Source organism: Taudactylus pleione, unplaced genomic scaffold (assembly GCF_031769625.1).
Source record: "Taudactylus pleione unplaced genomic scaffold, aTauple2 ptg000006l, whole genome shotgun sequence".
In the NCBI taxonomy this organism is placed as follows: domain Eukaryota; kingdom Metazoa; phylum Chordata; class Amphibia; order Anura; family Myobatrachidae; genus Taudactylus; species Taudactylus pleione.
In genome coordinates, this window is record NW_028284409.1 from 595,161 (window position 1) to 622,643 (window position 27,483).

The following is a 27,483-nucleotide window of genomic DNA, read 5'->3' on the forward strand; positions in this document are numbered from 1 at the left end:
TATCATTAGGGAAGGCTTCTTAATACAGACTTATTTGGTAAACCTATGGATAGAAATACTCTGGTTTTAGCAACTAGATTACACCCAGAATATTGCAGCAGTACTTATTCCATGACGATAAAGACCTAAGAATAATTAGTGATTCGTAGATTATGAAAGCTCAGTTGGGTGAAGTGGTATCAAACAGAGATGTGGGTAAAATGTTAAATCAGTTAAATCCAAAAATATGGATGAATTATTAATCAATCAAATGCGAATAATAATAGTTTTTGATCCATTTCTCTTTCAAGGATTTCCAGTATCAATTGCAATTTGGCTATTATATAAAATTAGACACTTCCCCCATAGTGGTCATAGTCTTTAACCAATCTTTAGAAAAACACCTCTGCTATGTGCTCATTAGGGATAAATTTACTAAAGTGAGAGTTTTAGAAGTGAGTTTTAGAAGAGATGTTGCCCATAGCAACCAATCAGATTCCACTTAACATTTAACTAGCACCTTATAGAAAATAATAGCTAGAATCTGATTGGTTGCTATGGGCGACATCTCTTCTAAAACTCACTTCTAAAAACTCTCACTTTAGTAAATTTACCCCTTACCTACTGGCCAATCTGCTCATGCTAAGGAGGGACATTAATATCAGAATGAAAACAGTGGGAATTATCTGCATCTTACTAATGCTCATGTCCAGTATTTTAGGTATAGAAAAAACTTTTAAGCACCCTTAATCTAAAAAACATTTTGTCATACATGCTTTTTAGCATGCACCATTTGTTATTTGCTAAGTTGTCTGCGTGGCAAGATTTATTTTGGTAACACTATTAGACTTATGAGAGTTTGGCTATCTGCATGTAAACACTGTATAAAAGAAGCTTTATAATATCTAGCGAAAATAACCTATTAATTCCCCTTGTAGTAAAGTATTTATGACAGGTGAGACATATGGTTAGTCAGAGTACCAAGTAATAATGTCATTAACTGTTAAATACATTCTTTATATGAATATGATAAAATATTGTAAAAATGTATATGATATTTCATAAATATTGTTTAGAGCACTGTATAAGGACAGTGATTTGTAATTGTTTTGAAAACTATGCATTGCTCTGAGTAGTTTATGTAACTAATGTGACTACAATGTGTACATATTTTCTGATGTAAGCTTCTGTACAGTATGTGTCATTTTTCTGTGTCTTCAGTGATGTACCAGGGTCTGTCACGGTTACAGCATGACACGGGCATATGGGGAGGTATTTTTTCTGCAAGCATTAGGTTGCTTCATTCAGTTGGAACATTTGTGTTTACATAGAAGATTTCAATGTGTACATGAATAGCACGATTTTCGATAAAGGAAACTATGGGACTGAATACAGCCCTAAGAATCAATTAGCCGCGATAAGCCGATTCTGGCGAAAAGTTCTCGCCGTTGATGTCAGTTCGCCAGCTGAAAACTTATCCCCGCATTCAATTCCAAAGACTTTTCGCCGGTGCGGAAAGTCAAGTGCAGAATTGCGGTTTTGGGGCGCACACTTCTGAAAACACCCCCCCAGCACCCTTTGGACAGTCCCCCAAAGGTAAACTGCGTAAAAAAAAAAAATTTAGAACACCCCAAAAAAGTACTTTCGTTTTGGAGGCGATAAAAAACAAAGTTGGGGGACAAAGTTTAAAAACTAGCGAAATAGACTCATGGGGGGGTCCCCAAGTATGCACCCAGGTATTTTTTTGATTGCAGGTGCTTGCGGCAGGTGGATTTTTTACATTTTATAAAACTTCACTTTAACAACTGTAAAATATGCTTGCACCTATTTTAATTACCCCAATTTTGTTGGGACTACTTATTTTCACCAAAAAATAATGCAAAATGCTATTTTTTACCACTTATGCAAAGACGCTAAATAGCAGCTATTGAGATCATTTAAGTACCCCAAATACCTTCAACAGGGCTATTCAGGGATATCTATAGTGACCCCAATGTCAGTGCATCTTTTGGGGGGTGTCAGGATGATTTCCCCAAAACTAACAGCACTTATCGCCTGTTTGAGTTCGCCGGGTCCTGTTTTCGTGTCCTTTGGAATTGAATTATGCGAAAAGCAGTCGTGCTCGAAAACACTTTTCTCCAAAAACACGCAATGTAATCGGAAAGTCCGGGAGGCCAAGCTGCTGTGTCGGATCAGTCTCTCAGGTGATTTAGGATGGTCGTTGTTTTCACGCAGCTGAATCAAGTAAAGCTGTATACAATAATGTAGCCACTTGCTCCAGAATGTCCAGAAAATGAAGCGGATGCAATCAGGCTGTGGTGTTCGGCCACTGCGAGCTATCTTGCAGAGGGAGATCTGAAAATGTGCAGTACAGAACAATCAGGCTTCGTACAACTCCGAATCAGTCCAATAAATGTAAGACAATAACCTTTTGTGTGAAAATCTACTTTTATAGAGAAAATTGCTCTATAAGTGCTGCCTATCCATAGGCTAGTCTGACTCTAAATAGGTGACTGCAGCGTGACTAGGAAGAGACCCTGCACTGCTGGAGCTGATTGTTTGCCCCTCCTACCCACCTATTGTGGTTGCCCATTATTAAAGCAATAAACTCTGCACTGAAGAGCCCAATGTAAATGACAATCCTTAGGGGTGGGACTAGCTAAGGATGTACACACTTTTACCAGTCCAGTTTCTTGTGTTTTAGCTTTCTACAGATCCTCAACAACGCTTTTAGCATACTGTTTCAATTAATATACTAATTACTAACCTTTTTGATCAACCAGACTTGTGTTTCTGTTATATAAGATATGTTTTTAATACAAGTAATACAACTTCAGTATACAGTATCAGTGACATTGGCAGAATAAGTGACACTTTTCTAATAAAAGGTACAAGTAAATAATTCATCAATTGATCATTGAACAATTTCACAAAGTTATATGACACAATTAATAAACACTATACAACAGTATTATTGACAATACATATATATGGAAATTAAACTCCAGTGTGTTTTATAGCATATTTTGACCATCCTATTGCAAACTGTGGCAGCTCTGCAATAACTGAAGCTCAAATCCTGACCTGAAGAGTCAACTCTTAGCAGATATACAGGGGTGACCTTTTTCATTTCATGTCTTAGGATATCTCCTGATTATGTAATTTCATTATTAGTACATGCTTGGTGCTGTAAGTATCCATACTAGCTTGTAGTGCTTCATTGTAGTCATGGAATGGCACTTGTGTGCAGAAGGGTTCCAATAATTGTCCTCTTCTTACCATGTCCAATAAGTCTGACACCATCGTGGTCAGTTTTGTTAGATCTATTAAGATGAAAAAAACCATATATGTGTGTAGTAGTATACATAAAAAAATAAATATATTTATTTGCGCTGAATCGTATCATCATAGCCAGGAACTCGGCAACTATGATATAAACATATATATATATATATAAACAGAATTAGAATTGACCCTTCAGCGACAAGTATGCTCAGTAAAATAGATATTAATCTATGAATAATAAAAACAACAACAAAACCTGGATATAAAGTGTCTAGTGCAATCAACGTAAGTTCATGACGTACAATAATTAGTCAGAAAAACAAAGATAGTAAAAAAGTGCCTGTGCGTTATCAATAAATAAATAAATAATTAGTTATGTAAACAGTTGAGGTTCTGTGACAAATACAGCCCTATAAACTGAGATCACTTAGGATGAAAGTGCCAATGCAAATAAGATAAAAATCAAGAAAATGTATTTTAAAGACAAGGATTAAAATTTAAATGAACCAACATAGAAGTAAAAAAAGGCAGCAAAAATAGTTTAAAAGAGAAAATAGGTTGTAAACAATAGCAGCTTATCTGAGTGCGTAGAAAAGTTAATTCTCTCAGAAGTTCATGAGACAGGTAGCAGTCACCCCCAACGCGTTTCGTACTATGACTTCATCAAGGGGATAGTGTATAGGTGTAGTGGTCAGATATTTATACCCCTTTAGGGGTTCAACCAAGGTCAGGTATCCGCATCACTTCCTGTATACAGGAGCGCACCTGTGAAGGACCATTTATCAGTACAGCTATAGTTTTTTAGTGCTTCTTCTGTTCTATCTAGTTTGTACCAGTGATTAGTGTTTAAAAACTGTTTTTGCGCATATTTTCAAGTTTTTCCTAAAGTCGTCAATAGGGCTACTTCCGCCCTTCTCGGCGTTACTTCCGCCCTCACTGAGGTACATCATATCCGGCACGTCCTCTCCATGTGAGTCCAAGGCGCGCGGCGACTCTGTCACGTGTCCCCCGTGTTTCCTAACGTTGTGCGTCAACTTCATTTTCTGGGCATGTGTTTTCAGCTGATCGCGTTGTAGGGCGTCACTTCCGCCCTTCCTCCGCGTACTCCTATATTAATGTTCTTCCGCCCTTCTGCTGTATGAGGCGATACTTCCGCCCTTCTCCAATACATCCTGTGGATTACTTGCCCACACTTTAAAACGGGCTTACATTCGTAATTTCTTCAAATTAATCTAAACTCCAAAAATAAAAGGACAGTATTAGAATATGGTCCTAACATGGGTGTTGTATTAAAATCATTCCCTTATTAATGTTATGTAAGTTTCCATATATAGTAGTTTTTAGACCAAGCATATATTGTTAAAAAATATATAATGAAAAATATAAATATAAAATTGCATAGATGCATATATTAGGAATGTTTATGAATTGTGTATAACTGGACTAATGTTTATGAATTGTGTATAGCTGGACTAATATTGTAACTAATATACAGATTAATAATATAAAAATTCAGTCTCTATAGAAGTTTTCAAATGACGGTTTTCCGTTCTTTCCTTTTTGTTTCTGGAATGTAGAGGATTCTTTTAGTTCCACATTTTTCTAAGAGAGATTGCTGGGTTTCGGAAGTTCTTAAGTTTTTTAGGGATAGTCATCATTTGGGAGCATCATTGGGGTTTCTTTGTTGTTTCTTCTTTATATTTTGGACCATATACTGTATATATACATTGCAGAATGTTAGCCGCTATGATTAGAGAGTATAAAATACATTGTACAATATTGGAAAATGGAATACACAAATGTAAAACTTGTCGTTATAATATTTTTCAACAGTTTATTTATAAGATTCTGCACCTAGTAGTTAAATATGGTTCTTAGACCAATTTTATTAAATATTCAGTTTTTGTGCCTGATATTAACATCAATTATTGCCTCTATTTGGAGTAATAATAGATGAATTACTGCAGAAATCGAACAAAAAACAGGAAAAATGCATACAATAAGAGGTGTCCCGAGGAAGATTCTCTGAGATTGTTAAATTGCCAAATGTAATTGTCCGGATATGTGAAGCCATTACTGTTGAAAGTTTAGTGAATGCTAGAGATATCTGTGAGGATTTAGACATTATAGAGATAATAAATTAGAATTTTATTTTTGCCAGAATCTATGTATGGTTTCACAGGATTTCTAGCTTACATTCCAAATTAAATAAACATCATCGTGAGTATAATGAAAGTAAGATGACATGTATTGCTGGTAAAGAAGCAAGTGCAATGGAATATGCTACGTTGTGATTAACACATTTGTAAATAAGACGTTTAAGGAAAGGATTTACCATTTTTAAACAGCTTTTCATAATTGTTAAAACACAGTTCACATCTATTTGTAACGGTGACATAAGGCAGTTTGCAGAGCATAGCCTGAGTACGTATCTTGTCTCTCATATTTTAATACTGACAGTTTGTGTTTTTATATTATTGTGTTTATCTTGTACAGGTTTTTATACAGTAGTTCATACTGAAATAGATTACCACTGTTGCTGTCAGGTATAAATTGATTTGCTCTAATCCTTTATATTACAGTAAGCCTAAAGCAATACATATCAGGTCTGCTGTTTTATTATTAGAAAATATATTTGATACAACTGAACTTATGTTGCTGTAATGTGCACAAATTACAGTATTCTGATATGTCTTATCTTCTGTAAAGCAATCCATACAGTATAATCATGATGTTATATACTATTTATAAGAATAGTAATTTGCAGCATGGAAATAATTTACTGTGGGCAATTTCTCCTTGGTGTAGACTACCTGAACCAATAGGTGTGAGTCATTGCACCAACCAATGTGCCAAGGTATTCACATCCATATAGGAGGGAATTCAATTAGCTGCAGTAATTTACCGCACAGTAATTAACCCCCAGGGGCAATCCAATTAGCCACGCAGCGTGGCCGCCGGCAGAACTTATTGGGGATTTTTTTTTCTGGACCTCAGCAGGCTCTGAAAACAATCTCAGACAATGAACCTGTTTTAGGGAAGCCGGCAGCAAAAACACACAGAATCTGTGATAAGTTCATGGACATATGTGTATTCACCAAAATACTGATATTTTTTTTGTATGGGCTCTAATTGAATTGCCTGAGTTAAAATATGCAAAAAAGTCCTGATTTTCTCCCTGAAAAAATTATCGGGGCTAAATGAATTCCCTCTAGAGAAAACAATATTTATTAGAATTACTAAGCACAACAAGGTACATATATATAAAAAAATAATTGCGGGATATCCCCCCAAAACACCCGCAAATATTAAGCATCCCCAGACAGAAGCAAATATTGGAGATATCTGCTGTGATCCCATTTTTGACTGCAAAAGCAGTCCCCATAGGTTTCTAAGGGGGCTGCTAAAATGCCAAATTTTCCAATCTTTTCTCTGGTAGCTAACACCATTATAGGCTACTTTACACACACACAAAATAATTTGCTACCGTTTCAAATTTAGGGTAAGCTGTATCAAGCATCGCCTTCTGAATGCATCCTGCCACTTACCCCAATAATAGCAGCATTTCTTAACACTGTATACAAGTAGATTTGCAATTAAAACCGCAAAGGACAGCTCTTCCGATAAGACCTGTGCTGTGCGGTTTGAGTATGTCTAGATTTATGACCTAAGAGTCCATCTGCACCTGCGTGGTCATAGTATAGGAGGTGTACATGCATACAGTACATGGTACTGGCAACACCCAGACAGCACTGGTCATAATCCCTCTGCTTCTCATACTAGCTCCTTCAGCAATTGCAGCCCCAGGCCCATATGGCCATTAATCCCACCCTACATACAAGGATGAAATTCCTCATGATTAGATGCGACACACACTGGATCAGAACATTGCTGAACAATTTTTACATTTAGACACTTACAGCAGGTAGAGGCGTTGGCTTTCTTGACATTCCACCATATGTAACCATAATGCTCCCATCCCTAAAAAAGAAGAAAACGGAAACATTTGAACATATTTTGTCACATATTTTTTACTAACATGAAATACCTCTGTTTATTTCAAACCAAATTACTTATGAAGATTTTGATATTCTGGCTCTTTTATAAAAAATAATAAAAAAAATAATATTATGCTGGACTCATCCCTTTATACTAATTTTTGTTTTAAATTAGAACAATAAAACTATGGTATAAAAAATTGACTTAATGAACTTGATTGGGAGTTATTTAAGGCCAAGTAATGCTTTGCAATGGAAAGGGAAACAATGTTTATTTTTGTGACATCACATGGCGGCTTTTGACCCCTCGCTCAGGCTCTTGCATTGGTGCAGCAGCTTTTGCAGAGGTGAGAGATGGGCAGATCAGAGAACTCACATTACATCATCAGAGCAGTAGAGTAGTAAATAAACTACATTTTTGATGTGGCTACAAAAGTATACAGTACCATGGAATTTTCTACATACTGTTATCTTGAAACTTGGGATTGAAAGGGATTTACTCAGGAATTCTTACTACTGAACAATAGTAAATGCATTGCAATATTAAAAATAAGAGAAAATTATTTTGGGGAGGGAGGGTTACAAATAAATAAAAAACAGACAATAACTGATTCTGTTCCCCACTTTATTTTTATGAATGGTAGAAGTACAATTAGCTGCATTTGTAGCTGTGAGCAGGGGCAGAACTAAAGCCATTGAATGGTACAGTTGCTACCCACACCACACTCTTCTCTTCTGAGTTGGTACATTGTACCCTGATAGGATTTTCAGTTCCTTGGCCGCCTCTGGTTCTATGACAACCTTCCGACCAAAATCAAGGAAGGAGACTGTGAGCTAGAGGACCAATCACATGCTGCTATGAAGGGATTGGTCCATCTGATTACACCACTCAGCCACTATTTAAACATATTGCTCTTTTCATATTTGCCTGTTCTGTATCATAGCATTGGAGGAACATCTGGTTCCATATAGGGCAGAGGGTCCAACAAAGAAAGATAGAGTGTAGCTGGTAATGTGACTTTAATAAAAAACAAATGCAGTGGAATGGAGATTAAATTTGATGTAAAAAAATGTCAGGTTAGCCACCTAGACAATTTTTATATCTATATTACTACTGTGACACAGTTTGGTTAGGGGGTCCCTCTCCTGGGTAGAGGACTCCTTCCTCTCACACACAGCAGCTGGGAAACAGTACGCCAGACTGGATGCAAGTACAAGCTGGTCGGCGCCAGTCTTTATTGTGCAATGTCAGAAATAACACAAAGAAAACATAAACGTAAATCCTAGCCCTGTCGGGGCACTAACTTCACAGGTGGTTCCCTCACTACCAGAACCTGGCAGGGCCTAATGCCCTCACCAGCAGCAAAAAGCACAGCACAACACTCACGGATAGGTTTTCAAGTGTCTCTGAGCAAACTCCCTGTCTGCTCTCCCAGGTGAGACAATCAGCCCTAAACAAACTAGGCTTATATAGGCCACTCTCAGGTGGAAAACTAACAAGCCTGTTACCAGGCTGCGTGAACCAAAACCTGGAGTGGCCGTGGGTGGAGCCCTCCCTCTCCTCTCACCCACAACCCCCAGGTCCCAAACCGGCTTTTCAAAAAGCCGAAACTCAAGCCTGCTATACTGCAGACTTTCTCCTGGGGGTTTAAAACACATAAGACAGGAATCTGGGACAAATGTACCTGCCACAGACCACTTTACCAATGATCCTATCACATATCCCCCCCCTTTGTTTCGACCTGTGGGGCGGAACAACTGAAGCCCCCAAACAATGAACGCGTGACAACGCGTCAGCATTGGCAGCTGGCTTCCTGGCCTGTGTTCCACTGAAAATTTAAAAGTTTGTAACGCCAAGAACCATCTCGTAATTCTCGCATTACTGTCCTTATTTTCAGACATCCACTTCAAAGGGGCATGGTCAGTGATCAATTTGAACTTTCTTCTGACCAAGTAGTACCTGAGAGCCTCTAACGCCCACTTTATGGCCAACGCCTCCTTCTCCACTGTGGCATAGTTTCTCTCATGTACATTCAACTTTCTACTTAGATAGAAAATAGGGTGTTCCTCTCCCTCCTTGTTCTGGGACAGGACCGCTCCTATACCTACTTCTGATGCATCGATTTGTACTATGAATTCCCTGTCAAAATTAGGAGTCATCAGGACTGGTTGGGAACACAACGCTACTTTCAACTCCTGAAAAGCTTTCTCCGCCTCAGGACTCCATTCTACCATGACTTTTTGTTTGCCTTTGGTCAGGTCAGTCAGTGGGACTGCCATGGTGGCAAAGTTGGGTATAAACCTCCTGTAGTACCCCGTAATTCCCAAGAAGGCTCTCACCTGCTTCTTATTCAGAGGCCATGGCCAGTTTTGTATGGCATCAACTTTATTGAGCTGAGGCTTTATCAGACCTCTGCCAATGGTGTATCCCAGATATTTTACTTCCTCCATGCCTAGACAACACTTTTTTGGGTTGGCTGTCAAACCTGCCTTATAGATGGAGTCCAAAACTGCTTGTACCCTGGGTAAGTGAGACTGCCATTCAGGACTATGAATGACCACATCATCCAGATAAGCAGCCGCATACCGTCTATGGGGCCTTAGAATCCTGTCTATCATTCTTTGGAAGGTAGCAGGTGCCCCATGTAGCCCGAAGGGCAACATTTTGTACTGAAACAAGCCCTCTGGCGCTGAAAAAGCTGTCTTTTGTTTGGCGCTCTCGGTTAACGGTACTTGCCAATACCCTTTGGTTAGGTCAAGAGTGGTTAAATACCTTGCCGTCCCTAGTCTCTCAATCAATTCATCCACTCTTGGCATCGGGTAGGCATCGAATTTTGAAACACTGTTCAACTTTCGGAAGTCATTGCAGAAACGCACACTCCCGTCGGGCTTTGGAATCACACAATGGGACTTGACCATTCACTATGTGATTCTTCAATAACCCCTAACTCTAGCATATTTTTAATTTCTTTCGACACCGATTCTCTTTGTGCTTCTGGCAACCTATAGGGCTTTAGATTAACTTTAACCCCTGGGTCAGTGATGATGTCATGTTTAATGACCGAGGTTTTCCCAGGTACGTCAGAGAACAGCACCCTATTTCTGATCAGAAACTCCTTGACCTCTTGTTGTTGAATTGCCGACAGGGTTTTTGCCACTGTCACTTCGGGAACTAAGGGCCCTGGATTTACTGGAGGGGCTCGGACAGCCAACAGTGCCGTTCTATCTTTCCAGGGCTTTAACAGATTTATATGGTATATCTGTTCCGGCTTTCTTTTCCCCGGCTGGTAAACATTGTAATTGACCTGCCCCACTCTTTCTAAGATTTCAAAGGGCCCTTGCCATTTAGACAAAAGTTTATTTTCCACAGTGGGAACCAATACTAACACTCTGTCCCCAGGAGCAAAGCTGCGTAACTGAGCATTGCGGTTGTATACCCTCTGCTGTGCCTGTTGAGCCTGTTCCAGGTGCTCTCTCACTATCGGCACTACCGCAGCAATTCTCTCCTGCATTTGAGAAACATACTCAATCACGGTTTTGTAAGGACTAGACTGCCCCTCCCATGTCTCTTTGGCAATGTCTAGTAACACCCTTGGGTGTCTCCCATACAACAAGTCGAAGGGTGAAAACCCGGTGGAGGACTGGGGAACTTCTCTTATGGCCAACAATAAATACGGCAATAAGTAATCCCAATCCCTACCATCTTTGTCGACCACTTTCCTAAGCATGTGTTTTAACGTCTTGTTAAACCTCTCGACCAGCCCATCAGTTTGGGGGTGATAAACTGAAGTTCTTAACTGTTCAATTTTGAACAGGCGACATAACTCTTTCATGACTTTTGACATAAATGGTGTACCCTGGTCAGTTAGTATCTCCTTGGGTATACCCAGCCTGCTAAAGACATGAACTAGCTCTCTGGCAATGGTCTTGGTTGACGTATTGCGCAACGGGATCGCTTCCGGGTACCTGGTAGTGTAATCCATTATGACCAGAATATACTGGTGTCCCCTGGCAGACTTCATTAAGGGTCCAACCAAATCCATCGCTATTCTTTCAAACGGCACCTCTATAATAGGCAATGGAACTAGTGGACCCTTAAAATGTGGCCTGGGAGCATGATACTGACACTCAGGGCAGGATGCGCAAAAGTCAGACACCTCTTTATGAAGCCCGGGCCAGAAAAACCTCTGCATTATTCGCTCAGTGGTTTTCTCTACCCCTAGATGGCCTGCCATTATATGACCATGGGCCAGATCCAACACTGTTCTTCTGTAGGCTTTGGGAACTATTAGTTGTTCCACAATATCTTCCCCCTTCTTAGTCACCTGATATAACAAATCCTGACATATTGCCATGTGGGGATAGGACAAAGTACTATCAGGGTCTATGGGTTTACCATCAACTACTTTTACATTCTCCATGGCTTTTACCAAAGTAGGGTCATTCAACTGCTCCACGGCAAAGACCTCTCTTCTGACCTCTAAATCAGGCAGACGATCACTTGGCCCAACAACACTTCCCACCTCAATGGGAGGCACATCAGTTGGCGGACCACCGTCACGTTCCGCATTCTCTAGTTCGCCAACCATAGTAGAAAAAGGGAATGACTCTGACTCAGAAGAAACTCCCTCCTCCACTACGTCGACAACCTTCTCAAATGGATCGGGGTTGTTCACCTCTGGAACAAAACGGCTTTCCCACAACTTCCAGAAGTGAGCAAAGTCTCTCCCCAATATTGCATCGTACACCAGACCATGCACCAAATCCACAGAAACTATAGCAGAGCCACATGGTGTCTCGATGTTCACCTCGGCCGTAACATAATATCGAGTATCCCCATGTATGCAGGTCACACCAACAGTTTTCCCTGTATGCCTCAAGGGGTTCACCAGCTCAGCTTTTATAAGTGTCACCAAGCTACCAGAGTCTAACAGTGCCTCTACTCGGTTGCCATCTACAGTGAGTACACACATGTGCTTATCAGTCTCAGCCTGCCGGTCAGCCGTACAGGCTGTCTGTGCAAAGAAAGACCCCCTGCGGTAGACATGAGCAGTATCACATTGCATAGGTTCAGTTGTAAGTGAACAATTAGCGGCAATATGGCCGAAGCCACCACATCGGAAACACTGAGTCATATTAATGTCTAGTCATTTATGGGGCAAGAACCTTCCTGGCCTGGCAGTCCAGTCTCCAGGTTCTACACCCTCAGTCTTAGGTACATCCTACTGCCCAGCACCCTTCTCCCCTGGAACAGTCTTACCAGTGTCTGTGGGAGTTCGCCGGTGCGCCATCTGGGCTCGGTGGGGCATACTCATCAGCTCCTCAGCCACCACGTACCTCTCCACCAGCTCGACCAACTGGTCCGCGGACTTAGGGTCTGCATTGCTCACCCACTTGCGCAGAGTTACAGGTAATGATCGCAGGTACCGGTCCATCACGACCCTTTCCACGATCTGTGGTCCCGTCAGCGTCTCGGGCTGTAGCCATTTGGAGGACAGATGGATGAGGTAATGCATCTGTGAACGTGGAGGTGGTGACTCCCAAGCGAGTTAGGATCTCCTGTTTTAGTTTTTTATAGTCCTTGGCATCAGCCAGGCATAAGTCGAAATATGCTTTTTGTGGCTCCCCAGACAAAAAAGGTGCCACCAGACTTGCCCACTGCTCCTTAGGCCAACTCTCCCTTTCGGCCGTTCTTTCAAATGCGGCGAGATAGGCCTCCACATCATCGCCCGAAGTCATCTTTTGAAGGAAGTGACTGGCTCGTACGGAGTGAGTGGGGGTGGGAGGACCAGTAGCCACACCTCTGGGCCGGGCGACCAGCGTCTGTACCACCTCTCTTATGGCCTGGCTGTTTTCCGCTAAGGCCTGGCGGGTTTCCTCAATGGAGACCTGTTGAAGTCTGTTAGTCTCCTGCTGAGCTGCTGTAGCTTCCTTCTGAGCCCTGGTAGATTCCTGCTGAGCTGCTGTAGCTTGGAGCAAGGCCTTAATAATGTCCTCCATTTTGTCCTGGGGTGTAGGTTGGAAGCTGAACCTTGCCTCTCTGAGCATTGGCTGACGCTTCCTCTATGGGACTCCAAGGACACAGTGTTATTTCCACAGTCACAAATTGGGTGTCTGTCCCTTTAATTTTTAAATGGAAAGTTTTCCTCTTGCTGCAACTTTAGTGTGTGTGGTTGCCCGCATTCTCCACCATATTGTGACACAGTTAGGTTAGGGGGTCCCTCTCCTGGGTAGAGGACTCCTTCCTTTCACACACAGCAGCTGGGAAACAGTACGCCAGACTGGATGCAAGTACAAGCTGGTCGGCGCCAGTCTTTATTGTGCAATGTCAGAAATAACACAAAGAAAACATAAACGTAAATCCTAGCCCTGTCGGGGCACTAACTTCACAAGTGGTTCCCTCACTACCAGAACCTGGCAGGGCCTAATGCCCTCACCAGCAACAAAAAGCACAGCACAACACTCACGGATAGGTTTTCAAGTGTCTCTGAGCAAACTCCCTGTCTGCTCTCCCAGGTGAGACAATCAGCCCTAAACAAACTAGGCTTATATTGGCCACTCTCAGGTGGAAAACTAACAAGCCTGTTACCAGGCTGCGAGAACCAAAACCTGGAGTGGCCGTGGGTGGAGCCCTCCCTCTCCTCTCACCCACAACCCCCAGGTCCCAAACCGGCTTTTCAAAAAGCCGAAACTCAAGCCTGCTATACTGCAGACTTTCTCCTGGGGGTTTAAAACACATAAGACAGGAATCTGGGACAAATGTACCTGCCACAGACCACTTTACCAATGATCCTATCACACTACCTACAGATTAAATGGAATATGATTGGGAAAATAGAGATGGAAAAGAACTGTGAAATAATACTTAACTAAAAGGTGAGTAGCAGCATTCAGGCAGTGGTTGCAAAGCCAAATAAAATCCTGGGACGTATTTAAAAAAGCAGGATAATGCAAACAAACTGAAGTACAGTAAGTCTGACTCAGGGCCAGCATTGACATTAGGTGAACTTAGGTAGCTACCATGAATGTCATCTAAACCACTGAATGAGTAACATGATGGCGTTCATAAAAATGTTATGTTTCTTTATAATCTTACAACAGTCGATAACTATTGCAGCTTGTTCTTTTGTCTTTTATTTTAGGCAAATAAAAAAATCACTTTGTAGATTGTTTTTAAAGGATTTTAGGCATTCGTTTTTTCTTCAGTCTATGAGCTCTTAATTTGCTTTAAGTACATGTAAATTCCTGTTGCAAATAAAGTTTTTTACATGTGTAAAACTGATAAAATTGATGTGTCTATGTAATAGCTGTATAGTAATAATATCCTGTCTCCCGGTCTTCTACTCTACTCACTGCTGCTCCATATCTCTCTACTCCTTAGTCCCCCCTGCTAATTGATGCAACAGCTTAGGCCTTCTTCCTTAACCTGAGTTCTGGTTCCTTTCCTGACTCCTCCTGTGGTCCCAATCATACAGGCAGCAATATTCCTGCTCCAGCATCCTCCTACTTATTGTCCTGCCCTGCCTTCATCAGCTCTGCCCTCTCCAGTGATCTTCCCCCAATCTCCACCCTTACACCCTTACTCCTCCCTCTCTTCCTTCTGCACATACAGCTCGTCATATTCCCACACTTTCCTGCTCTAGTTCCACCTGCTTCTATCCCAGGCATAGTGTTGCATTCCAGTCATCCTGACAACTCATCCACATCTCCTCTTTCCAATCCATCCCTTCTATTTTGCCCTCTGGAAGGCCAAGTCCATTTGTAACAAACTGGATCCCATCCATGACTATTTTATCTCCAACTCCTTCAAATGAAACATGGCTGAACCCAATTTACACCACTTTGTCCTTCTGTTCTCTTTCAGGTGTCTGTCAATCTCTCACAAACCTGAGTCCTTTTCTCTCTCAGCTGCTCCTTTCGGATTCTACCACCAGATTTCACTTTGTCCATTTCCTCCTTTGAGGTTCACTATTTCAGTCTGTTCAACCCTGTTCTTCTTTGGGTGGTGATAATCTACTGTACCACCGCCCCTGGTCCCTTCATTAATAACTTTACTGCTTTACTCACTCACTTTCTTACAAAGACCTTCCTTCCCTAATTCTGGTTGACTTCAATATTCCCATTGACAGTCCCATGAATGCTACTGCCTCCAAAGTCCTTTCCCTCTCTTGCTCTTTTGGACTTACCCAATGGACCTCCTCACCTTCACATACCGGTGGTCACTCTCTTGATGTAATTTTTACCACTGCTGTGAAATCACTGACTTCACCAGTTCTCTATTCCCTCTTTCAGGCCATCATCTCCCTCCTTTAGCCTTTCCCTTTCCCTGTCCCCTCCTCCTTCCAAGTCCAACTTCAGCATATGCACACTTGACTCAGAATGGATTTCTTCCTTACTTGACATACTTATCTCCCCTATCTCCACATTGACTTGCCCTGACATGGCTCTTTCCCTTTTCAATTCCACTCTTACATCTGCCTTGGATTTTATTGCCCCAGCTGTCACTAAAAGTCTTCATCAATCCTCACTCCAACCTTGGCACTCCAAACTCACTTGCTTCCTCCAAAAATGTTCTCTCTCCCCTCCACCTGCCTTCTTGACCCCAGTCCCTTGAACCTTCAAAACTCCCTCTCTCCTAATGCCTGCTCCCACCTCTCTCACCTACTCATTTAGTCCCTCTCATTGGACATTTTCTCCTCCTCCTTCAAGCATACTCTTGTCATACCCATCATTAAAAACACTATGTTGAGCCTGAGTCTCTCTCCAACTGCCACCCTATCCTTCTTCTTCCCTTTGCCTCTAAGTTTCTTGAGAGTCTTATCTATAATCACCTGACCTCTTTCCTAACCTTCCACTGCCTACTTGACTCCAGTATGGCTGCTGATTCCTCCATTTCACACAAATGGCCTGCACCAAAATCCCTAATGATCTTCTTATTGCTAAATCCAAAGGTCGGTTCTTTCTACTCATCCTCCTGGACATGTCTGCAGCCCTTGATACTATAAATAACCCTCTCCTCCTTCACCCACTCCTTTGGCCTCTGCAACACTGTCCTCTACTGGTTGTCCTCCTACCTCACTAGTCACTTCTTCTCAGCCTCCTCTGATGATTTCCACCCCCTTTCCCTCTTCCTGTTGTTGTTCATAGGAGTCCTTTCTTGTCCCACTTCTCGACTTTCTTTACATCTTCTTTGCTCATCAACTCCTTTGGCCTCCTAACACTACCTATATGCTAATGAAACAAAAATCTACTTCTTCACCCCTGAACTCTCTTCCCCCATCCTCTCTTGTGTTTCTAACTGTCTTTCTGCCATCCCCTCCAGGGTGTCACAGAGATTTCTCAAACTCAATATGCCTAAAACTGAATTTATTGTGCTTCCCCCCATCCAGGAGTCCCTCATCTCTCACATTCTCATCATCTTTTGATAGCACCACACTCACCTCTGCCGCTCAAGTCCACTGCCTGGGCATCATCTCTGACTCCTCTCTCTCTCCTTCACACCTCACATTCGATCTATCTCACACTCTTACAATTTCCTCAGCATTGCTAGAATCAGACCTTTCCGCACCATGGACACCACCAAAACTTTCATTCATGCTCTTGTTATTTCCCACCTTGAGTGCAATCTTCTCCTCTCTGGCACTCCTCTGACTTATCTCTCCCCATTCCATCTCTTCTCACTTCAAATCATCAGGATTGCTGCTGCCATGTTCATCTATGTCTATTTGTACCAGCCTTCCCCCATCTGCCAAGTACTTCGCTGGCTCCCATACACTACAGAAAATAGTTTCAACTCCTCACCCTCATATGTATAGCCCTCAATTACTCCTCTACCTCCTATATATCTGACCACATTTTTGTCCACACTCCCTCCTACCCTCTCCGTTCATCCACTGACCACTGTCTCAATTCCACCTTGATCATATATTATCACTCACAAATCCAAAATTTCTCCCATGCCACCCATTGCTTTGGAACTCAGGGCCTGATTCAGAGCCGGACGATCTGACAGAGCACTAGCTCTGAATCAGTGCCGTCCTTCTTTTTTTTTAGAGCGGCCTCCTGGCCACTCGCATAGCTGTGGGTAACTCGCATAGCTGTGGGAGAGCCGAAAGCACTCCCACTGACATCACTTGTGATGTCAGTGGGGCTGGCCCCAGACGGTAGGCATTCCCATGGGAATGCCTCCGTCTGGGCAGCTACGCCCCCATCCCACCCACCAAAGGGGGCAGGCTGTCACTCAACATCGACAGCATGCGCCCTTTGGTACGAGACCCGGAGCGACGGTTTGCCCGTCCCTATCCGGGTCTCGTGCATGCGCGCGACGGAGCTGGCTCCATCATGCGCATGCGCACTGGGCCACCATCGACCCGCTTGCGAGCGCATAGCGCTCGCGAGCGGGTCTGAATCAGGCCCTCATTCCCTTGCTCTGTGACATCCTCTACTCATTAAAACAAGCCCTCAAGACTCACTACTTTATATAAGTCTATCAGCCATCACTACATTCAATTCATCCACCTACCCTCTCTCCCAGATCACCCACCTAGCTCCGATTTCCCCATGTAGATTGTAAAACCTAATTTCTTTCCTCCTAGCACTGTCCCTGTTACCAGGGCACATCTGCTCCCCTGTCTCCATTCTTCCCTTGTGACTCTGATCCTGTTTGTTCAATCACTTAGTAGTAAGAGCCTTATTGCTGTTGTGTGACCCATTATTGTTTGCTTCTCAAGCATTAGTAAGTCTTTCTATTGTATATTTTGCATTATGTATGTAATTCTGTTTTTTTTGTAGGGCAATTGAGACAATGTGTGGCGCCTAATAAATAATAGTTAATAATAATAACAACATACTCAAATATAATTAAAAAAATATTAGAATACACAAGAAAAAATTAAATATTTTATTCAGCTCAATAGCCAGTTGTTGGTTTACTCATCTCTGTTGCTCAGCTACATTGTTCTCTTAAGTCCCACTTTGAAACTAAGTTGGCAGAAATTGCACCTCAAATTGTAGGCATATATTGCATTCACTAAACAAAACAAGTGCAACAAATGTTGCAACTATAGCAAGATGTGCAGAGCCAGATTAGCAACAAAGCAGGCAGGATGGTTGGTCATGAGCCCCCACACACTTGGGGGTCCCCTCACATAGCTAAAATACCAGTGCAGGTTGCACTGGGGCATACGTGAACTGGAGTTTCTGTTCGGCATAATTGGGAATGGGGCTACAGAGTTTAACAGCTTTGTGGTGCTGGGAGTATCTACTGTGACAGGATCACCAGAGATGGCACTGATGAGCAGCAGATTGTGTGGGCGGATCTATCCTGCCCCACACATAGAGTAGAAAGGGAGTGTGGGAACATGCCTAATTGCTGCCTTATGGAGAGAGCTCAGGTAAGGGCTAATGAAGCAGACATACAGTCAGGCTGCATTTGGAATCAGTCAAAGGAGGACTGGCAGCTACAGAGCCCAGTGTGCCTGGAGGCCATTGGGGGCCAGGGGGCCTGAGTCAAGGCCTGTAGGAGGCAGGGGGGACCAAAAAACTCAGACTGTACATTGAAGGACATTGAAGCAGCAAATCTGCAGGCTAAGGAAGCCAGAGCCTATACCTGTAAGAGACAGGGAAGACCATCAGGACTGAGCTGTGCTTTGTGTAGCAAGTGGAAGTCAAGTCAGTCCAGTGATAGACCTGCAGAGAAGCAGACAGAGACTTTATTTGCAGACTAGCTGCCCAAAGGAAGTCCGGGGCAAAGAAGTGAGTCAATGCCCTGAAAGGGGTTTAGGCATTTGTCATTTTCTTTCTACAGTATGCTGACAGTAAAGCACTTTTCTTTTATTTATACCTAAAAAGATGTGTGGGACCTGATTGAGCACCTTAGACACTGCACCACTGACACCCATCTACCAGTTAATTACCCCAAGTTATCACACTACACATTATACTAGAGATTTAGGCAGACCCTCGTGTTTTGGTTCTAATTAATCATCGTGTTTTGGTTTGGTAAAACCACCGTTAAGTGTTTCAGTTTGGATTTGTTTCTGGATTCCTTAAAAATCAATAAAAATATTGATAGAAAATAGGGGGACCAAAAAATTCAGACTCTACATTGAAGGACATTGAAACAGCTAATCTGCAGGCTAAGGAAGCCAGAGCCTATACCTGCAAGAGACAGGGAAGGCCATCAGGACTGAGCTGTGCTTTGTGTAGCAAGTGGAAGTCGAGTCAGTCCAGAGATAGACCTGCAGAGAAGCAGACAGAGACTTTATTTGCAGACTAGCTGCCCAAAGGAAGTCCGGGGCAAAGAAGTGAGTCAGTGCCCTGAAAGGGGGCTAGGCATTTGTTATTTTCTTTCTACAGTATGCTGACAGTAAAGCACTTTTCTTTTATTTATACCTAAAAAGATGTGTGGGACCTGATTGAGCACCTTAGACACTGCACCACTGACACCTATCTACCAGTTAATTACCCCAAGTTATCACACTACACATTATATTAGAGATTTAGGCAGACCCTCGTGTTTTGGTTTTGGTTCTAATTAATCATCGTGTTTTGGTTTGGCAAAACCACCGTTAAGTGTTTCAGTTTGGACTTGTTTCTGGATTCCTTAAAAATCGATAAAAATATTGATAGAAAATAGATACAAAATCCAAAATCATGTAATTTGGACCTGTTTACTTGCAATCCAAAACCCGAGTTCAGTTTTTAAATCCAAGTTCTGAACTGACTACAGAACTGAACTCGGAACCCCTAAGTTCGGGTGTGTTTGTATTTCAGAAAAAACAAACCACACATCTCTATTAATAAAATTGACAGCATATCTTGACAATTTTATTGGTAGGGGCTCCCACAAGTTAGTTGCCCCGGTGCCTCCACAAACGTTAATTCGGCTCTGAATGTGGGCAGGTCAGCACTAACAGCAAATGCGCCACTGTCACATTACTACCATGTTTTTAACTATTTGCTTTGCTTACAAATTATGCATTCACTATTAGGCTTCAATAAAACTTAGAAAATCTTCGTAATACATCAGATAATGCATCTCTTTTACAGAAAAAATTGCTAAAACACACACACAAAAACATAATATATACACGATGAAGAATGAAGTAATCTATCAGTGGTGCATTTTCAGTCGCTTGCTAGTGCAGGTGACTGTCATTGACCTGTATGTGCACCTGCCCTCATGCACTCTGTAATGATACGACTTACTGTAGGTGTATATACATCTCTGTGCAGGTCTGTGTCTGTTTGCATTCACATGAACACATCCTAACTGCATTCTTACCTACTCTCCCAGAGGTCGGTGAGGATCCCGAATATTGGGTAGCTTTCCTGGACAGCCCGAAGTGTAGCCAAGTCTCCCAGAGCCTGCCTGAAGTCACCTGGCGCCACCTAGTTCCTGGGTGAAATGGTCGGTCCAGGCAGCAAATGACGTGATTTCCACAGCCCCCAGCTTGTCAACCTGGCTGCCCCCTCCTGGAGAAGGTAGACTAGTAGGGGTATATTTACTAAAGATTCTAAAACAGACAAGTGGTGATCTTACCCATAGCAGCTAATCAGATTCTGTGTAGCATTTTCTAGAATGCAATAGAGAAATCATAGCTAGAATCTGATTGGTTGTTATGAGCAACATTACCACCTGTCTGTTTTAGAAGCTTTAGTAAATCTGTCCGGGCCCCCTTCTCTCTCTCTCTTGTGGCTAGCAGCACTCAGCGCTGCACCTGTAGGTTCTGGGCACTAGAGTGTGCGCAGGCCACCAGGAAAATGGCACGGTTGCCATTTTCCCGGTGATTCCCCTAGTGCGCAAGCGCAAAATCCTGGAAAGATGGCTGTGGGGGGCATTTTTCAGGTGTTCTGTTCAGTGCTACAACCCGACGCGGGACTTCGGAGGGGTAGGTATTAAAACATATGGGTGCAGGGTGTGCACCCTCCCCCCTCGGACATCAGGGCCTGCACCCATTATAAATACGTCCCTACAGTACATACTCTGTTCACTCATCCATGCATCAAGAAAGTCCATTAACTTTATTTCCTATGGTAGAATAGTAATCAGGACTCTGTATTTGTTTTTTTATGCAATGTACAATTTATATTCCTTTAAATGATACTTACTTAAGATGGGGGAAAAGCTTTCCAGCACTGCTTCCACCTACACAGTTCAGTGCTAATTTAGGCTTTTCAACCACCTGTGAAAAGATGTCAAAGCATGACCAGCTTGATGTGTACTGCAATACTCCGTATATTGATAATTACTTCATACTGTCACTACCAATTACCAGCTACAAGCATTAACAAAACTATAGCCACAGTAGACGCTTTACAACCATAAATGGAATGTAGAAAATGTGCAGGGAGAAATACGCTCACACAGGACTACCTTGTACAGATTTGCCATTTCTGATTTATCCAGCATCTCCTCTGTAATAACATAGTTGGCTCCAAGTGACGCAAGCTTTTCTATCAGTATATTGACGTTTGGCCTTCAAAGTGCAAATAAAATTGGTTAAACAGAATAAAATTAATACTTGAAAACAAATTGTACATTGGCACTTTCCTGCTCAAAGACATGAACAGAACTATTACATTACACAACAGAATAACTGGTAATGCCACATTCACTTATTAACATGTTCTGTTGTAATGAGAGCAAGAAACATACAGACACCTTGGAAACAAATAGTCCATTTATTAAAAAGCACTAAAACCAGTGTAGAACTTAGAAAATCTTCATAATACATCAGAAAACATGTCTTTTACAGTAAAAATTGCTAAAACACACAAAACAAAAACATAATACTGTAATACACGATGAAGAATGAAATGCATCTGTCAGTGGTGCATTTTCAGTAGTTTGATAGTGTTGGCGACTGTCATTGACGTGTATGTGCACCTGCCCTCATGCACTCGGTAATGATCTTACGGTAACTGTATATACATCTCTGTGCAGGTCTGTGTCTGTTTGCGTTTACATGAACACATCCTAAATGCATTCTTGCCTACTCCTCCAGAACATCTGCGAGGCTCCAGAATCTGGGGTGGCTCTCCCAGACGGCGGAAGAGTAGCCAAGTCTCCAAGAGCCTTACCACAGCCACCCAGTGCCACCCAGTTCCTGGGTGAAATGGGCGGTCCAGGCAGCCGATTACATGATTTGTGCTGAACTGCATCATCACTGCCCTCTCCCTGCTTTACAAACCTGGTAATCATGCCATTGTATAGCAATGGCGGCGCCATGATTTTTCAATCGTTCTCACCCGCATTGCCCATTTTTGCCACTCCACGCCCTCTAGCCTGTCAACCTGGCTGCCCCTCTGTAAGTGGTTTATGTTAATCCACACTTCCCTACCTCCCCATGTACAATTCTCATAGGCATGCAAGTCTGCATAGGTGCATATGGGTGTGACTAGATCTCTGGGCATGCACAGAATGGTATTTACATGTTTTACACTACACAAACTTGGGTAGGTCTCACTCATCATCAGCCTATATATTTTTAGTTCACAACTGTGCTTAAAATTTCCATACTGTTCACACATCCATGTCTTAAGCAAGTCCAGTAGCTTTATTATTTTTTATGGTAGGATAGTAATCAGTCCTGATTCATTACGTATCACTATTGCGATCACAACTGCGATTACGCACGCAGTCTTACTGTGAAAATATGCTAATGATTGCAATTGCAATGCCATTGCAGACAAACATAAGGACGCCCACTTTACCTTACACACATCCGTAATACGTAGCAAGTCTGCGAAACCATTAGTAACATCGAGTACCATCGGAGCCTCACGCACACTTGCACAAGCGCTGACCTTCCTCAGAAATTGCTAACCTCATCGCACGCAGAGAAAGCCCAAGCTGCGTATGGCATTGCAGTGGCCAATTTATGCATGCCCCTGTAACGGCGTTCAAACACACAGACACGCCTGCGTTTACCCGACCACCCCCCATCACCACCCCCAAATGGTCACTTCCTTTCAATCACTCTGCAATAGGTCTGTGTAGACACTGCAACTGCAGTTAGATCTTCGTGCACACACATTGCCATGCATGCGCAGAATGCAACAATTGGCCGATTGTGTGCGTAATCGCAGTTGCAATCGCTTATGAATCAGACCCTCTGTATTTGTTTCTTTATGCAACAATGAACAGACAAATGCAGTGAAAAATATGACTATTCACTGCTATATGCCTACTCTCCCGGAATGGATGAAAGGCTCCTGAAATTCGCGTGGCGCTCCTGGTCGCCAGCAAGAGTAGACAAGTCTCCCATATGCTGCCCATGGAATATGCCACGCTCGCTACCCCACGCAGTTGCCTACTTAACATGTGAAAGTGGGTGGTCCGGGGGTACGATGATGCAAATTGAGCTGATTCATAACGATTTGTAGCCCCATCCCCTGCTTTTTTATAATGCTGGTAATCTCTGCATTGTATATCACAATGACGCAATCACGCTACCATGCCCCCGCACCGTCCACCATTGCCACCACCACACCCCCTGCAGTGCCGACCTGGCTGCCCCCTCCAGGAGTGGGCAGCTAGAAAGTCGCAAAGTATGCCCAATATGTGTCTTAATAAGTATGAAGAAGTGGTAATTATTTATATTTTTGCCATAAAAGTGACTATGTCCTATAGTCCATATCTATTATATACAGAATGTGCCCATTACACCAGACTCCTGCCAGCCACAGTGATAAAGTTTAAGCTCTTCTCCTTTCCCACATGTCCCCAGTGTTTCTAATTTTTCTCTTGCTGATATTTAGTTTTAGCAGGGATGAGACTGACCCTCAAATGTGGATAGCTAGTAGAAAGGGAGCAATGTGATTACATCTGACTGATATTTTGTACTAATATCACAGTTGGTTTTAACAATTGAAACAGCCGTGATTTCATGTACAGCAAATAGGTAATCACAGTGAATTCAGTTTGTAAAGCTACTTGTTGCTATGAGGAGAGATTGATCCTGCTTGAGGGTTGAGTCCATGTGAGGAAGTCATAAAAATAATGTATTACAGTAGGTACAGATGTGTCCTCACTCATCTTTGATGTAGTCATGCCAAACAGCCTCTCTCAACGCGCTAGGTCCTGTGAGACTTTGCTAGTGCTGGGTGGTTTTTTTGCACCTTTTTTGGCTGAAAATGCACCAGGAGACTATGCTGAGTAATGTGATAGGTGACACTTGTATATCTGTCTGCGACTGAGTCTCTCAATCAGCATGTGACGCGCTACAATGCAGCAGCCGCAGCTTTTTCCACATCAAGTTCCGTTTACAGCCTCAGTCGCACTCAGATTTACAAGTGTCACATATCAAATGAATCAGCACAGTCTCTGGTGCGTCCTAGCTGCAAAAGACACCCGACGCAAGCAGAGTTGATGGCTCACTCACGCCAGGCATATCGCGCTGCATGGCGTATTGAGGCTAGATAAGCAAGGACACATTTGTAGTTGTAGAAACTTGAAATTTGACAAAGAATTCTTCCCATGGCATAAATACTGTATATCCATAAGAATATTCTTTCAATATAGTTCAAAGTGAACAAATCAATATATCTATATACAGTCAAATAAAATGAATCCACAATAGTTGCTGCTTCATGAAAAAAATAAAACCAGGAAAATGCATTTGATAAAAAGTAGGGCAGTAGAAACAGGGAGCTGAGATATATGATGAATAAACAGTAAGTTCACACCCTCTACAGTATCTTACTTAACAATTTTATTTTTCTACACTGCCATGTACCAAAAGGCAGTGACTGCACCTATAGTATACCGTATAGTCTGCACAAATCTAGAAGCACTTGCACAAAGATGAATTTGTGCTGTAGAGCTGTCATTTTGTGCTTCATAAATAACCTCCACAATTGCAGTCAATGCTTCTTATGAAATGTGTAAGAGTATTTTGGCATAATGATCAGTTTAAGGATTGTACACAAGAGGGCAGCATTGGACAATATGAGATCAAATAAACATTTTCTAGAAAAAAGGTTTGCCATCAATATGCATTATATTTTTATGACTATTGTTAGAAATATGAATATTAACATCATACAAATAATCCTAGATTGTCTAATACAATATGTTCTAATGGTGGTTCTTGGTGATTTGTACTCCAGTTGAAAAAAGCACTAACTTGTGGACTAATTCAGATGGGAAATTAATGAACATTCAGTAAGAATTGGCTAATGCAGGGACTGGTGCAGAGAGCAGAGTTATGTTATTTTGGAACTTACATATGCTTGCTTTTGGAGAAACAGGACAGGGGACGAAGAAGGCAATATGCAATAGATGCCGCTTGGCACAATTGCATTAAATTCTGCATCAGGTCTGCAGTGTTCTAGATGGAACACTATGTTTTCAGCTCTCTGTAAATATCACACAGACGTATGCTGAAGAACAATATTAGAAACAGAGCCGTAACTACACTTTTTGGTGCCCTTTTCCAGAAAGAGCATTGGCGCCCCTTCCCCCCCCTGTCGCACGCAGGTAAGAAGGCAGCAGTTGGCATCCTTATGCTCGGGTGATCTTTGCAGACTTAGCATATTTTTTCTGCTGCGTTGCATGCGCAATCGCAGCTGCGATCGCATTAGCATCCATATCTGAATCAGGCCCACTGTACAAGCCTGCGTTTCTCAGACTACCCCCCGTCACCACCCTCAAACGCTGACAGACTGTCACTCACTCTGCAATGGATTCCTATGTTCATCTGCGATGGCAGAGCAATCGCTGCGCACTCATGCGATAGTGCGGCCCATATGCATGCACAATGGCAGACAATTGCTCGATCTGCATGAGAATCGCAATATTGTCCATCTCTGAATTAGGCCTAATGGCAGCGCTCACACTAGTAGAGGTGTGGATCGTCCACAATGGAGGAAATGTACATTCATTGTGTAAGCTTTTGCTAGAGACAAGGCAGGAGTTATACAGTATGTGTTTTATTCTATGTACACTATGATGTCTGTTATTACGTGTTCATAATTAGAAATTAATTGTATGTTGGAGGGGATTTTGTGATTAAATTATTCTGTCCTGAGTAGCCGCAGTAAAGATAGTGGGTGGGATATAAATCACAGGATACAGGGATTTTGGGATTCAGTTCCGCTGTGCCATACAGACAGAACTGTTCTGATTGTGGTATGTCCCACATCATTATGCAATGCAGTACAATTGTACAACTGTAATCCACTTGCAGTAGTCATACAGAACTGGCTCTGTGCTACGCTGCTAGTAAGGCCCTCTCCAGACTGGCTACACCACCTCCATAGGCTGATATTGCCCCTTCCACGGTTTGAACACTTTATGTATTTAATATAATTTTAAATGATACTACTATTACATTTATAATAGTCAAACACTAATCTGTCACCAATTATGTATGTGTGTTAATTATGTTAATATTACCTTTTCACGTTATTTCATTCTTACCTATCTCTAATTACATTAATGGTTTTTACTCCCATTGATGCACAGATCTGTATAACAGCTTGTCCCACAGCGCTATTTGCACCATTTTGAATGACAGTGTCACCTAAGGAAGATAAAGTGTATCCATGACTTCATAGCTTACATTTGCAGATTTATACTTATTAGATATAGATGTATTTCAATTTTCAGAGAATGAAACAAAACTTTATTTATATTTAATTCTGTATTTAACTGCAAAGTAAAGCAAATCAAGTTCTACCACAAGCAAATAATCCTTATTACAATACATTAATAGTAGCATTAGCAATATGCAATACTTCACTTATACAATATGAAATACTTCACTTATACAATATGCAATACTTCAAGTAATTCAATATTACTTCAATAATATCGAATCTGTGAAACATTTTTTTACCTGTAAATAATGTACTTGCGTATTCTATGAAGAAGCTTTATAAATGTGAGCTAGAGAGGGGGAGGTGTGTGACTCTGCCATATGTTCTATATTTCCCCCATGCTATAGATAGGTGAATAGAAATGCAACAGCTGTAGGTGTGAACTTATATTACTGGTGTGTGACAGCAACAGCTGTGTATGCTTTGGAATTTATAGAGGGACATTTACCACTACTGTCATTTACATGTGTGCGTGTGTGTGGTTAAATACTGTGATAATGATGTTTGAGTATTTCTATGAACCTCAGAAAAATAACAGAACACCCTCCCCCCAAGTGATATTGGTGGTTTTCTCCCCATAAGATAAAGCCTGTTATCAGCACAGTCACACATATGT

The 27,483-nt window shown here is 42.0% G+C and overlaps 1 pseudogene across 1 annotated transcript in view; it reads right to left on the reverse strand.

The window, feature by feature from the left end:
- Nucleotides 1–2,842: 2,842 nt before the first annotated feature.
- Nucleotides 2,843–27,483, reverse strand: part of LOC148543019 (enoyl-[acyl-carrier-protein] reductase, mitochondrial-like) — an 83,786-nt pseudogene continuing 59,145 nt past the window's right edge. The window contains exons 5-10 of the transcript XR_015871270.1: nt 26,689–26,791; nt 21,640–21,742; nt 21,375–21,448; nt 7,185–7,245; nt 4,474–4,496; nt 2,843–3,382 (exon numbers count right to left, since the gene is read on the reverse strand). The product of XR_015871270.1 is annotated as an enoyl-[acyl-carrier-protein] reductase, mitochondrial-like (transcript). The remainder of the gene's footprint in view (nt 3,383–4,473; nt 4,497–7,184; nt 7,246–21,374; nt 21,449–21,639; nt 21,743–26,688; nt 26,792–27,483) is intronic.